This window comes from Phascolarctos cinereus, unplaced genomic scaffold (genome assembly GCF_003287225.1).
Source record: "Phascolarctos cinereus isolate Bilbo 61053 unplaced genomic scaffold, phaCin_HiC Scaffold_3;HRSCAF=262, whole genome shotgun sequence".
In the NCBI taxonomy this organism is placed as follows: domain Eukaryota; kingdom Metazoa; phylum Chordata; class Mammalia; order Diprotodontia; family Phascolarctidae; genus Phascolarctos; species Phascolarctos cinereus.
In genome coordinates this window covers 234,543,746-234,559,024 of record NW_027555736.1, presented here as the reverse complement: position 1 = coordinate 234,559,024, position 15,279 = coordinate 234,543,746, and the positions used below count along the sequence as shown (strand labels likewise).

The window sequence follows — 15,279 nt, the reverse complement described above, 5'->3', positions numbered from 1 at the left end:
TTCATCTTGAACATATTTTCACATTAGTCATGTTGTAAAGAAAGATTAGACCTATGGGAGGAACTATGAGAAAGAAGAAACAAACAAACAAAAAAAGAAAGAGAGCGGGCAAATAAGATGGTTTGATCTGCATTCAGACTCCATAGTGCTTTCTCTGGATGTGGATAGCATCTGATGAGAGTAACGTTCAAACAGTGCTCATCTCCCTCCCTTCTTTCCCTCTACTGTAATAGGTAATAGGTAATAATAATGTAATAGGTACTGTAATAGGCACCTCTTCATGTGATATAATTTACCCTTTTCTGCCTCCTCCTTTCCTCTTCTTCCAGTACAATCCCTTTTCCCCTCTTAATGACTGTTTTATCATCACATCAAAGCCAACTTATACCCATCCTCTCTATGTATATCCCTTCTAAACGTCATAATAAAGATACAGTTCTCAAGAGTTACAAGTATCATCTTCCCATGTAGGGTTGTAATAGTTTGCCCTTTTTTTTTTTTTTTTGGTGAGGCAATCAGGGTTAAGTGACTTGCCCAGGGTCACACAGCTAGTAAGTGTCATATGACTGAGGCCAGATTTGAACTCAGGTCTTCCTGACTTCAAGGCCAGAACTCTATCCTCTCTACCACCTAGGTGCCCTGCAGTTTGCCCTTATTGAACAACATGTTTTGTTTTGTTTTGTTTTTTCTTTCCTGTTTACCTTTTTATGCCTATCTTGAGTCTTGTATTTAAAGATCAGATTTTTTGTTGTGCTCTGGTCTTTTCATCAGGAAGGTTTGGAAGTCTCCTATTTCATTGAATTTCCATCTCCTCCCCTGAAAGATTACACTCAGTTTTGCTGGGTAGTTGATCCTTGGTTGTAATCCAAACTCCTTTGCCTTACAGAATATCATATTCCAAGCCCTAGATCTTTTAATGTAGAAGCTGTAAAGTCCTGTGTAATCCTAGCTGTGTTTCCACAATATTTGTTTCTTTCTGGCTGCTCACAGTATTTTCTCCTTGACCTAATAATTTTGGAATTTGGCTACAATATTCCTTGGCATTTTCAATTTGGAATCTCTTTCAGGAGGTGATTGGTAGATTCTTTCGATGACTTAATTTACCCTCTGGTTCTAGGACCTTAGGGCAGTTTTCCCTTGATGATTTCTTGAAAGATGCTGTCCAGGCTCTTTTTTTTTAATCATGGCTTTCAGGTATACCAATAATGCTTAAATTGTCTCCTCTAGATCTATTTTCTAGGTCAGTTGTTTTTCCAAAGAGGTATTTTACATTTTCTTCTATTTTTGATTTCTTTAGATTTTGTTTGATTCTTGATGTCTCATAGAGTTAGTTTCCACTTGCACAATGCTAATTTTTAGGAGTTATTTTCTTCAGTTAGCTTTTGTACTTTCTTTTCCATTTGGCCAATTCTGCTTTTTAAGGAGTTTCTCTCTCTCTCTCTCTCTCTCTCTCTCCTCTCTCTCTCTCTCTCTCTCTCTCTCTCTCTCTCTCTTATCAGCTATTTGTTGTTTCTTTTGCTTTGTTTTAGTTTTTTTAGGCAATTGCGGTTAGGCGACTTGCCCAGGGTCACACAGCTAGTAAGTGTCAAGTGTTTGGCCTGAGGCCAGATTTGAGCTCAGGTCCTCCTGACTTTACAGCCGGTGCTATATCCACTGGGCCACCTAGCTGCCTCCTATTTGTTGTTTATTCGGTATTTAGGGTTAGTATGACACTTGAGGAATTGGTTGCATTGTTGTACATATATAGATCTTTTTATGTAATATGGAAAATTATAATTATTGATATATATATACATACATATACATATATATATGTATATATATATATGGAGAGAGAGAGAGAGAGAGAGAGAGAGAGAGAGAGAGAGAGAGAGAGAGAGAGAGAGACGGAGACATATCTAAATCTATATGTCTATAGACAGATAGATAGATATACAAAATCAGGTCCTCTGGGAAGGTGATACATGGGGCCATGCTGTAGAGCCCTAATGGAGGGGAGCACAAAGAGAATCAATGCCTCGGTAAAATATTACTACTATATGGTGTTTTAGATCCAGGAATGTTGTCTTCTGGACCTATGGGAACCTGGAGCACCTACATACAAGGCAGGCAGTTACATACCTGTGGGGCACTGGCTGCTTGACATCAACTACAGAGACTGTACAAGCCACATCCAGCATCATATGCAAACAACAACAGGGTTTAACAAATAGTAGTCACACCACACTATATTCCTCATTTCTAACTTTAGGAAGAGACTAGAGCGCGTTCATAGGTTTTACATTTCTGCTGTTCAATCGCTAATCAGAGGAGGGATTTGACCATTTGAAAAGCGCATCATATATAACCCTTAACCACTGTCATGTTCTCTTGATAGTAAAATGGCACTACATTACAAGGCTTTAAAACTACAGCTCCCTCTGGATTCCCCAAAGAGTATCTGTGCTCTTCTTTAAATGGCCCTCCTCCTGCAGATTCAGATTTACCTTCACCAATCTGAAATGCCATTCTGCCCCAAGACACATGGGACACTAAGGAAGACATCCTTATTAGTGCCATACAGGCCCTTAATCATGGTGGAAATTGGATGCACTCTCCTAAGATTCTTCATAAGGCTTTCTGCCAGATCTGCCACGGACAAGCCAGTGGCCTTCAGCTTGATCCCCTGATAAGCACTTTCAACCACCTGTTTATGAACATCTTTTAGATTCTCTGAATCAGAATCAGTTCCCAAAGCAGGATAAAGAGTCTTCAGAGAGACAGCAGCAACATTCACACCTCTCCACACGGGAACACTGGAGTCTCCATGTTCCCCAAGGACCCATCTGTGACAACTTGAAGAATGGACAACAAGTCTCTCCCCTATTAGGTAATGGAAATGGGCAGAATCCAGATTGCAACCACTTCCAATAACATGGTTCTTAGGAAAGCCACTTAGCTTCCAGGCCACATATGTCAAAATATCCACTGGATTGGAAACAATAAACAGCTTACAATTAGGGCTGTATTTAACAATATTGGGAATGATGAATTTAAAGATATTCACATTGTGCTGGACCAAATTAGGACAACTTTCTCCCTCCTGTTGACACGCCCCAGCCGTAACAACAACCAGCTTTGAGTTTGCAATCATGCTGTAGTCTTTGGAAGAAACAATCTTTGGCACCTTGAGGAAAAGGCTGCCAAGGTGGTGACCCATCATCTCTCCCTTTAGTTTGCCTTCTATTACATCAGCTAGGGCAAGTTCATCAGCCAAACCCTTCATTAAGAGCCTGATGGCACATGCCATGCCAACTGCACCAACCCCAACAACAGTGATCTTGTTATGGGGAATCTGGTCTTCCTTCAGGACGTTCACAATCTGCTGATCATTGACAGTAGTTGCCATTTTGGGGGAGATCAAGGTTGCTGGTCAGGATGCCAAAGTTCAATGTGACTCTGCTGCTCCCAAACTCACACAAGGAGTTCTCTTCAGTGAGTTTTTGTACTTCCTTTTCCATTTGGCCAATGCTACTTGTTAAGGAGTTGTTTTCTTCAATGTACTTTTCCCCATTTGGCCAATTGTATTTTTTAAGAACTTGTTTTCTACAATCAATTTTTGTCTTTCCTTTTCCAAGCTATTGACTCGCTCTTGCATACCTCTCCTTTGTTTTCCCAATTTTTCTTCTACCTCTCTTATTTGACTTTAAAAATCCTTCTTGAGCTCTTCCAAGAAGGCTTTTTGGGCTTGAGACCAGTTCATGTTGCCCTCTTCTGAATTTGTATTTTGATCTTCCCTGTCCCCATAGAAGGAATCTATGGTCATTGTCCATTTCTGCTTTTTGTTTATGATGTTTGCCTATTTCCTGGCTTTTAAAGTTGAGCGCTTCTGCTGGAACACAGGGGACACTGTCCCTAGCTTCTTGTACTGGGGGCTAGGGGCCTGGTCACTGGCTTCGTGTGCTGGGGCCTCAGGTGCTGACAGCTTAAGGCTGTAGGGGTCTGGCACCTTACCTGGTACTAAGCTGGGGTCCTAGTGGGGGTGGCTGGTATGTCCTGAGACCAGGTGGGGTTTTTTGTGTTTCCCTGGGGCTACACTGAAGCCTTTGGGGTGGAGGTGGGTCTGATCCCTGGAGGATACCTGCTCATCTAGGCTGCATTGAAGCATGGAGCGGTTCAGCTGCTGGAGGACGCCTGCCCATCAGTGCACACGGTGGTTCTCCAAGCTAGAGTCTGCCAGTTCCCCTGGCTATGCCGAGACACACAGAAGTCCTGGTGTTGGCGCTTGCCTGTTCCACCACCCTAGGGCTTAGGATCTCCCACCGGTTTGCTGGGGTGGGGCTTGCTGCGGGCTTGCCAGGACACCTCTTGTCCTGTACTGCTACTCTTCCACCAGAGGAGAGGGACCTTTCCTGTTAATCTCCCAAGCCTCCTGGGCTAAAAGACTACTGCTCCTCATCTTTCTGCTGGATCTACTGTTCCAGGATTTTTCCTGGGGTGATATTTTCTGGGTTTTTAGAGGTCAATAAGGGAGAGTAAGAGCAACTTACTGCTTACCCCATCATCTTGGCTCCTGAAAGTCCAGATTTCTAAACTGATTTTTAAGAAGCAAGTTTCTCTACATCCCAGGAAAGGATATAAGGTTCCAGCCCTTCCTGTAGAGAGGAGAGATGAAGAGGAAAGGGAGAAGAGAAATGAAAACTCACTATCTTGGGTTGGCAGTTCAGGGTGGGGGGTTTTTTTTGATACTGCTGAATTTGTCCCGACCCACACACCATGCTCATGCCACCGTGCATTTGGAGTCTTGCTCCGCTCTCTTACCATCTCAGCTGAAAAGCTTGCCTCATATCACAATGAAAAAAATTGAGGCCGTTTGCTGAGGTCTCTCTCTATCCCCTTTTCCTCCTCTCACAATATTCAGATAACTTCTCTTACTATCTCTTCCGTTACTACCTCTTACATATAAAGAGGCAGCCTTTCCCTTTGCCAAGGCTAACCCCTCTACACAAACAAGTAATCCTATTCCATCCCATCTTCTCAAGAAGATTGCCTCCTCCATTATTCTACTCTCACTTCTCTTCAGTCTCTCTCTGAACACTGGTTATTTCCTTACTGCTTGTAAACACGTCTATGTCTTCCTGTTCCTAAAAAATCCCTCACTTGATCCTTCTATCACTGATAGAGACCCTTCCATATCTCTCCTTTTTGTGATTGAACTCTAATTCTTCCACTTTCTTTCTTCTCACTCTCTTCTTAAATCCCTTCAGCCTGACTTCCAGTTTCATCATTCAGTTGAAACTGCTTTCTCTAAAGTTACCAATAATCTCTAAATTGCCAAATCTAATGGCCCTTTCTCAATCTTCATCCCTCCTTACTTCTCTAAGGTGTTTGACACTGTAGATCACCTTCTTCTTGATACTTTTCCTCTCTTGGTTTTATGACACTACTTTCTCTTAGTTCTGCAACCTGTCTGACCACTCCTCAGTGGTCAGATCTCTGTCCAGGTCATGCCCACTGGTAGGTGTCTCTCTTCTCCCTTCATGCTATTTCACTTGGTGATCTCATCAGTTCCCATGGATTCAATTATCATCTCTATGCTGATGATTCCCAGATCTATTATTTAACCCTAAACTCTCTCCTAACCTTCAGTCTCACAACTCCAGCACTGGAGTTGGGTGTTAGACATCTCAAACTGGATGCTCAATAGATATCTTAAACTCAACATAACTAAAACCAAACTCATTGTCTTTCTCCCTAAGTCCTCCCTTCTTCCTAAATTTCCTATTATTGTCCAACGTACCACCATTCCTTGAGATACCTAGGCTCACAACCTAGGTGTCATTCTCAACTCATTCTCTCTCACTTCCTATATCCAATATATTGCCAAGTCCTGTCCATTCTACCTTCATAACATTTCTTGTATACACCCCCTTCTCTCCTCTGACACTGCCACCACCCTGGTGCAGACTCTCATCACTTCATGACTGGCCTATTGCAATAGCATGAGGTCTCCCTGCCCCAAGTTTCTCACCACTCCAGTCAATCCTCCACTCAGCTGTCACATTGATCTTCCCAAAACACATGTCTTACCACATCATCCCCCCTGTTCAATCAACTCTAGTTGTACCCTATCACTTTTATGATCTAATATAGAATCATCGGTTTGGCATGCAAAGCCCTCCAAAACAAGGCCCCCTCCTACATTTTTAGTCTTCTTATATCTTACTCTGTAGCCCAGCGACACTGTCCTGGCTCTTCCTCACACAAGATATTCCACCTCCCAACTCTGTGGATATTCCTTGCCTGGCAGACCTGGAATTCTCTCCCTCCTCATCTCTGCTTCCTAGTTTCCTGGGCTTCCTTCAAATCACAGCTAAAAATCTGCCTTCTATAAGAAGCCCTCCCCAGTCTTTTAGTGCCTTTCCCTTGTGGATTATCTCCAATTTATCCTGTATATATCTTGTTTGTACATATTTCTTTGCATGTCATCTCCACCACTAAACTGTGAACTCACTGACACGAGGGAATTTTTTTTTTTGCCTTTCTTTGTATTCCTATCACTTAGCACAGTGCCGGGCATATAAAAAGCATTTAATAAATGCTTGTTGACCTGACTTGGTACTGATGACTTCATGACTTCATCCCTCCTGTAATGTCTATGGCAGCTCTACACATCTCCATGCCTCTCCCTCTCCTGGCTCCCAGTGGCTTCCTGATCTATGCTTTATATCATCCCCTTCCACTAGTTCCAAGTTAAAGGAGAAGATGAGGAGATCTCTGCCCAAACAGTAGGAATTTATCTCCAGCATCCTGATCTTCTTGGTAATGCCTGGAGTAGGTAGAGTAGAAACAGCCTCACTTCTGTATAAATACCTATCAAATTCCTTCTTAAAGAGTATATTTGCAGTGCAAGTGTGATGATCCGGTCCAATTGTGTCAAACTCAAGTAGAAACATATCTGACAGCATATTTACTTAGAAAACCACAAATTAATGTTATCAACATTGCATTGTATTTTTACTTATTTTGTTAAACATTTCCCACATTTTAATTTCATTCCTACTCCACTCCAGAGTTTTGCTGTCATGAGTTAAGACACTTCTGGTCTGGGTCATTCTTACTCCAAGTTCAGGATAATTTTCTGCCTAGGAAAAGGAATGGTCAATGAGAGAACAGTGGTTGTAGGTTTGCTGGCAGCAGCCCTCAAGATCTCTTTATTTGACAGGCACCTAGGTACCTGAGGAAAGTATATAACCATAAGAGCAGCCAGCTGATCCAAAAGCCTAGTTAATAATTGACCACACCTTCCCAGTTAAGCTTTTCACAATGCCCTCCATGAAGACAGGACTAGCCACAAGGGCTTAATGTAAGGTCATTTTGTCCCAGAAGTAATACATATCACTTGTGGCACATCCTTTTCCCTCTGGAATGATAAATAAATTCTCTGGACAGGGTAGAGATTAGTAGCCTAATCACCCTGCCCTTTTTGCTACAAACTCCATCATGACAGAAATTAATTAAGGATGACTTGGAAAGCATTCTTGCAAAACGTGGAAATTTAACTGAGTCTTAAAAGAAGCCTAAGCCAGGAAGCAGAGGTAAGTAGGGAAAGCATTCCAGGAAAGGGGCCAGCCAGTGAAAATGCCCTCGAAAGGTAGGAAGGAGCTATTATGAAGGGCTTTAAAAGCCAAACAGAGGATTTTATATTTCATTCTGGAGCTAATAAGAAGCCACTGGAATTTATTGAATATGAGGATAATATGGTCAGATTTGTGCTTTAGGAAGATCAGTTTGATAGCTGAGTTGAAGAATAGCCTGGAATGGGGAGAGAGTTGAACCAGACCAGATGCATGAGCTATTCCACCTAGATGTCATCAGGAAGCTATCTTATGGGTTAATGCCCAAACTCAAGTTCAACTAGCAAATGTTAATTTTTGTAAGAAGAGTAACTGAATAAAAGACATAGCTAACAACCTCAGTATTAAAAGGTTAAGAGAAGAAGAGGCAAAAATAAAGTATCATATTATAATGGCTTTTCTTTCTTCCAGCTATAGACTGGATTAGCAAATCTCCTTTGTATATTTTTAATTATGATGATTTTAAAAATAATAGAAATAACCTATTTGATACAATTAACATAAGATTGTACACAGTAAACACCTCATAAATAATTACTGAATGAATGAAAACTTTTATTTTCTCCCCAGTTGGCATTTTAATTAGTTTTGAAATGAAGTAAAATGGGCAAATAATGTATTTTGTCTTAATTTCCATATATATAATATATATTTAATCTTAACCCATTCCAAAGTCTTTTAATTGCCTTACATGACAAGTAAATTCACTAATATTAACATTATAAATACATCCTTTTTTATGAAACATTTGCCCCACATGCCATAGAGAGTGCGCACATGTAGTGTATCTCTGCTAGGTGATAAAGAGCAGCTGCTCAAGGGTGCTATAGCTCTGCAACCCAACAGGTGGTTAAAAAAAAACAGCTTGAGCTATGCCAGTTTACTTCTAATTGGGCATGTACAAAAATATTCCCATAGTCACTTGTCTTTCCCTGGTAACCCAGGTTCCATGTTCCACTCCAGGGATATAGATTAATTCCCGGGGGGAGGGGGAAGGGCATGGGGAGGGGGGAAGAAAGCACAGCAATTTTATTGCCCATCCACTTGGGGTCACCAGTCTTATTTCCCTTTATAACAGAGCCCCAAAGGACTTATTCATTCCCCATACAGGCTAAATGTATTTTCTACAGTAATTGAAAGTGAAATATAAATAGTAGGCTGAGCTGCAGCTTCTGGTAAAAATCTGAATTTCCCTCCTCTCAGGCCATTGCTTTCTTGCCAACTACCTTGTACCCTGGAGAAACTTCTGCCCAGTAGTGCCTCTGTCCTGAACAGCAACTACCTCTCCTGGACCATTTTTCTGGAAAGCTCCAGTCACCATAATTCACTTGATTCCCTACTCTTTGTGTGTACTCTTTCTTCATCTTTCCACCCTTACTTACCCCATGATTTCAGAACCATGACCAAATCAATTCTACCATTGTTTCTGGATGAGGCATGTCAATCTATCACTGTATGGCCCCACTTACTATCCCTGTAACTTTCAGGTCCAAGTGTCCTCTATTGCCATCATATCCCTGAAAGAGATTGCTCATCACCTTTCATTAACTTCATATATTGCTTAACAACTTGTACAGCTGCGGCCCTGCAACTGACACAAAGTAAACTGAGCATAGCCAGGAAATCAGTGTACGCAACAATATTGTACGATGATCAACTCTGAATGACTTGGTTATTCTCAGCAATACAATGATCCAAGACAATTCCAAAGGACTTATGATGAAAAAATGCCATCTCCAAAGAAATAACTGATGGAGTCTGAATGCAGATCAAAACATACTTTTTTTTAAACTTTATTTCTCTTGGTGAGTTTTTTTTTTGTTCTCTTTTGCAAAATAGCTATTATGGAGACATATTTTACATAACTGCACATGTATCACTAAAGTTCTTGCCTTCTCAAGGAGGAAGGAGGAGAAGTGAGGAGGGAATTAGGAACTTAAAATTATTAAAAAAATGTTAAAACTCATTTTACACGTAATTGAGGGTAGAAATGTAATTGATGATAGAATTGGCAATCAGGACAATCAGGGTGAAGTGACTTGCCAGGATCACATGGCTAATCAGTGTCTGAGGTCACATTTGAATTCAGGTCCTCCTGATTCCAGGGCCAGCGCTCCATCCACTGTACCACCTAGCTGCCCCATTTACATGTAATTGAGAAAAAATAAAATTTAAAAAATAATAATTATATTATTATATAAATAATTATATAAACAATCTTAAAAGTAATAATTGTGGCCCAGCTCAAATGCTGCCTCTTCCATGAAGATTTCCCTAAATTCTTATACTAGAAATAATATCTCCCTTGCCTGACCTCATGGCATTTTGTATTTCTCTTATGCATGTATTACATTCTAATTTGTATTAGACTGATGAGCACCATGTCTTATTATCCCTACTAGATTATAAACTCTGGGTCAGGGACCCTTTCACTTCTATCATTGTATCTTACTCTTTGTTCTTCCTGGGGGCCCAACTTGTCAGTACATGTTAACATCTCTTCAACATCATCAATGCAAGCGACATACACACAGATTGGGACCAAACTCTCCCTTCTAGCACCTCAGTCCCTGGGAAGAGAAGACTAAAATTTCAAGTGATTGCTCCAAAGCCACATGTCTCAGTCACCAGACTGCAGCACTGCCAGGCTGTATCCTGAGGTTACTGGTGGGGATGGGAACAGAAAGGGGATTGGAGTGGGTTATGTTCTTGCAAAGTTGTCACCTAATCTATTCCATCTCAAACTCATTCGCCTCAGAGCAGGAAAGAATGAAATACAAGAGATAAAAAAAACCAGTCATATCATGCATTCATGATTTCACATATGGCCAGGTAAGGAGAATATGCTGTTGTCAGTATTTCTCTCTCTCCACATTACATCACCAGAAAGAGAGCTATTTAATTGTCTGATTAGTCACTTTATTGGAATGCATACTCAGTTCTGGTTCTGCAGCCAATCAAAAGGGTTTTCTTTACTACTCATTAAGTAGAAAGGAAACCATCACAGAACACCTGCACATGCGTTGGAGTAGACAGCCAGGCCCATTCATTACACATTGTCACAGACTTTTGAAATAGGCTCCCCAAGGCCTTACATGTACTGGCAGCATGCAGAGCGACCTGTGCATGCCCCCAAAACTGGGACCTCGTTGGTCAGAATCCCACCACCACCATTAGACATCTACTATTAATAAAAAGAAGTTTACCAGTAGCAGGGAGAGGATATTCAAATCTGGGAAGAGAGGCTTCCTCAAGATAAAGCACTGATTCAATTGAGCACAGCTTTTAAGTGTTGTTCTAAGGTCTAAAGCCTCATGTCTCAACTATTTTGTAACCAGATGATCAGGAAACTGCTTCAATAGCCTTAGCCTTAGTCACCTGAGCCACCTAAATATCAAAGAAAGTTTCAAGGCCTTAAAAAAAAATCAGGAGCAGCTAGGTGGTACAGTAGATAGAGCACAGGCCTTGGAGTCAGGACGACCTGAGTTCAAATGTGACCTCAGACAGATAACACTCACTAGCTGTGTGACTCTGGGCAAGTCACTTAACCCCAACTGCCTCACAAAAAAACCAAAACAAAAAACAAACAAACAAACAAACCCACTAACCTAAATTGCTGACAGGGAGGGGATTAGAATATTGCTACCACTTCATCATTATGTATGTGTATACATATATATATACACATACACCCATATGTATATATGCATATATATACATACACACACACATATCTGGGGCAGAGAGTATAAACAGACAACAGAATGGGCCCAAAGTAGAATTAGGGGCAGCTAGGTGGCACAATGGATAGAGTACCAGGTCTGAAGTCAAGAAGACTTATCTTCCTGAGTTCAAATCCGGCCTCAGACACTTACTAGCTGTGTGATTCTGGGCAAGTCACTTAACCCTGTTTGCCCCAGTTTCCTCATCTGTAGAATAAGCTGGAGAAAGGAAATGACAAATTTCTTTGTGTCTTTGCCAAGAAAACCCCAAACGTGGTATTTTCAATTCAAATGTTCCACTTTGCTTTAAAAACCATCCTTTTCTGTGCTTCTGAACTTCCTTTGATTCTCTTATTTGCATTTTAAAGTCTCTCTATAGCTCTCTTATTTATGGCGTCACTACTGTTAACCTTCCCCTTCTCCCTTCCCTCACCCCCCAAAAATCAAAAGAAAGGAAAGGGGGAAAAATCCTTGTAACAAATAAGCATAGCCAGCCAAAATGAATCCATGTAGTGGACATGTGCAAAAATGTATACCCCTTTCTGAATCTTGTGTCCCTCAGCTCTCTGTCAAGATCTATGTTGTCATGGGTGCTCTGGAGACGCGTTTGGTTATTGCATTGATCAGAGTTCTTATGTCCTTCAAAGTTTGTCTTTACGACATTATTCTCTTTATATAAATTGTTCTCCTGGTTCTGCTCCCTTCCCTCTGAGTTCCTACTACCCAGGATTCTCTGCAATAATCTCCCTCATTGCTTACAGTGCAATAATATTCCATTACATTCATGTATCACAATTTGTTCAGCTATTCCCCAGTTGTCTAAGAGGCACGTAAAGCACCGCTTTAGGTTCTAGTTCTTTTCCTTTTCTTTCTACGCCAGGATATGCTTCTTGATAGCGCCTTGTTGAAATTAAATCTCGTCTGAAACAGATGGTAAGGACACACTACAGGACAGAAATGACTCAATGAGTGTGTTTATGGATGCAGTTTAGTAAACCAGGGAGAGAGACTTAAAAAACATTTGGCAATAATTTAGCATTATCTATCTATAGCAATTAATATGAAAGCCAAATGCAGATTTTATGAAAATTAAAACCAAAACAAATTCATATCCAATTTTAAAGAAAACAGGAAACAGCAAACTGTGCACTGTGTACTTTAGTCAAATACCAGTCATTTTTACCCAGAAAAAGAACAGGTTTTATATGATACTCATAGGAAAAATCCAAACCACTCCCCAAAACACAAATACACCACTGAACCATTCTGTTAGCTATTGATAAGTCAAATGGATCATTATTTTAGTTGGGATGAAGTGTGTGTAGTGAAGAATAGCTAGGTGATGCAGTGGATAGAGAACAGTGGGCTTGAAATCAAGATTCATCTTTGTGAGAGATGATCTCTCAGAAGTGAAACCTTCTCAAAGGGTCATTAGTTCTTGTTAATGGTCCTGGTATTGTTGCTTTTGAGTGGTACATGTGTGCAACACTAAGTGAAGACCTCTCAGAATGCAAGACCCCCTCCCCTAGCCTTCTCCCTCCCCTACTCTTAGATAGTGTTAGCAGAAATTCCTGAGACATGGGAGCATCCTGTCTATCTCATCCTCTAGCTGGTGGTATGACCTTAGGTAAAAGGCTGCTGAAACTGTGAGGCCCTGAAAAGGGGAACGTGCTAACATAATTTCTACACCTCTTTGTTCTCTCTGTTGTTACTGGTGTAGTTTTTACACAAATAGATTGTGCACCTGAGGCTCAGCCAATGAGCCGACGGGAAGGGAGTTAGGGTCTATATAATTTTGCATTAAACAAAGAGCACTCAGACTCTTGGGGCAGCTTAGGCAGCATGGGGGTGCCCTTTCTTGAGAAAGTCAATAAAGAGATCTCTCCTTTTTGCAAACTTTTGTCAAGACTCTGGTTTTTAATTTGGGTAGTGGTTTCTGTCCCACACAATCTTCATGAGTTCAAATCAAGCCTCAGATACTTACTAGCTGTGTGACCCTAGGCAAGTCACTTAACCCTGTTTGTCTCAATTTCCTCATCTGTAAAATGAGCTGGAGAAAGGAAATGACAAATTTCTTTGTATCTTTGCCAATATCTTTGCCAAGAAAACCCCAAATGGGATCGCAAGGAGTCAGACGTGACTAACCAAGTATATAGTGAATTAGTGTATATAGTGCATACAGTGATTATTGAATTGAGGTCAGAGAAACTTGAGTTCTAGTTCCAGCTATTATTATTAGCTATGTAACCTTGAGAAAGTGACTTTATTTCTCTGGGCCTTAGTTTCTTTAACTGTAAAATGAAGGGTTTGAGCTAGTTATTCTCTAAGGCCCCTTTCATCACTAACTTTCTATGATTAATTTAACTGCACTCATGTCCGCACACATTTGCTACATTTTAGAAAATTGCTAGACCTGAGACGCCTCCAGGTCTAAGTGAAAATTACACTGTCCCTGGATTTGCCAGTCTTCCTTGTATAGATCACTTACAATGTATTTACCTATTTATTTTAATCACTTGTGACAGAACACTTTTCAAATGAAAGGATTATATAAATAAACGTTTGGTATTTAGTGTAAGTAAGGTGAATTTTAGTGTTTGTAAGGTGCATTTTTGTTATTCTTTCTTTCAGTTTACTTCCCAGGATCCATAGCCATAACGATCTCTAGTCCCCAGATGTTAGATATGAGTTCTCACGATCATGGTTCAAAACATTTCCACCATGCTTGCAAAGAGTTATATAATGACAAATAATATAAACATTTGTGCTTGAATTGTAAATATCCAATGCAACTGCACAGTGAGGCTAATGTTGGCAAGGTGCCTTCTTTAATCTGTTGCCTTATAAAGGAAGTGGGCACTGGTGAGTGGGGACCCCTTTTGGGGTGACTGCACATGCTAGAATGCTGTGCATGCCTTGATTGGCCCCCATCAAGACTTGGGGGAGGGAATCTGTGTGTTTGCCTCAAGAAGCCCCCCTTGATTGGCCCCATGTAGATGGAGGGGTCATTTCCCCCCTTTCACACCGGCCCGTTCAAGAAGGGTTGTTAGGGAATTCGGCAGGAGTTGGTGCTCCCATTATCAGCTCCCATATCTCCCTTTGAGAAAACTAGACCACAATAAAGTAAGCTTATTTAATCCCTTATTATGATTCCATTCCTGTCTTTCTGTCTGACCATATTAAAAGTGAACCTGGTAGTGAGAGAGGTGCCAGAAGTCCTCCTATATCTCCTATTTAAGAAATGGTGTAGTGGGTGTGTTTACCTGTCTAACATTTAGCCATTTCACTAGTGTCCAACTCTTCATGACCCCTTTTTGGGATTTTCTTGGCAAAGATACTGGAGTGGTTTGCATTTCCTTCTCTAGTTTATTTTATAGATGAGAAAATTAAAACAAATAGGATTAAGTGACTTGCCCAGAGTCATACAGCTATTTAGTGTCTGAGACTAGATTTGAACTTGGATCTTCCTAACTCCAGCTCCAGCACTCTATCCACTGTATTACCTAGCTGCCCAATATAAATAAATTAGTTCTAATTTTACCAGAAAGTAATAAAATATTACTGTGCTGTAAGAAACGATGAATGTGACAAGTACAGAGAAGTATGGAAAGATGTGCATGAACTGATACAGAGTTAAGTAAAGGCCAAACTCCCACACCCCCCCATACCCCTCCCCCACACAAAGTAATTCCAACACTATGTATGGAAAGAACAGTCCCCACACACAAACTCAAATGTGAATGTTACAAAATTATAAAGACCAAGTACAATTCAAAAGAAGAGTTATGACAAGACACCCTCACCCCATCCCTTTGCCCAGGTGGGAGGTCAGAAAGTTGTATGTTAATCAGTTGTGCTGATTTTTTTCCCTTTCATTTTCTTTTTTTGTCTTTGAAAAATACTATTTGTTATAATGGATGGCTCTAAGAGAGGGAGAGAAG

At 40.7% G+C, this 15,279-nt stretch overlaps 1 pseudogene; it reads right to left on the bottom strand.

Moving 5' to 3' along the window:
- Positions 1-2,488: 2,488 nt before the first annotated feature.
- Positions 2,489-3,388, bottom strand: LOC110208463 (L-lactate dehydrogenase A chain pseudogene; annotated as a pseudogene).
- Between the last annotated feature and the right edge of the window lie 11,891 nt (positions 3,389-15,279).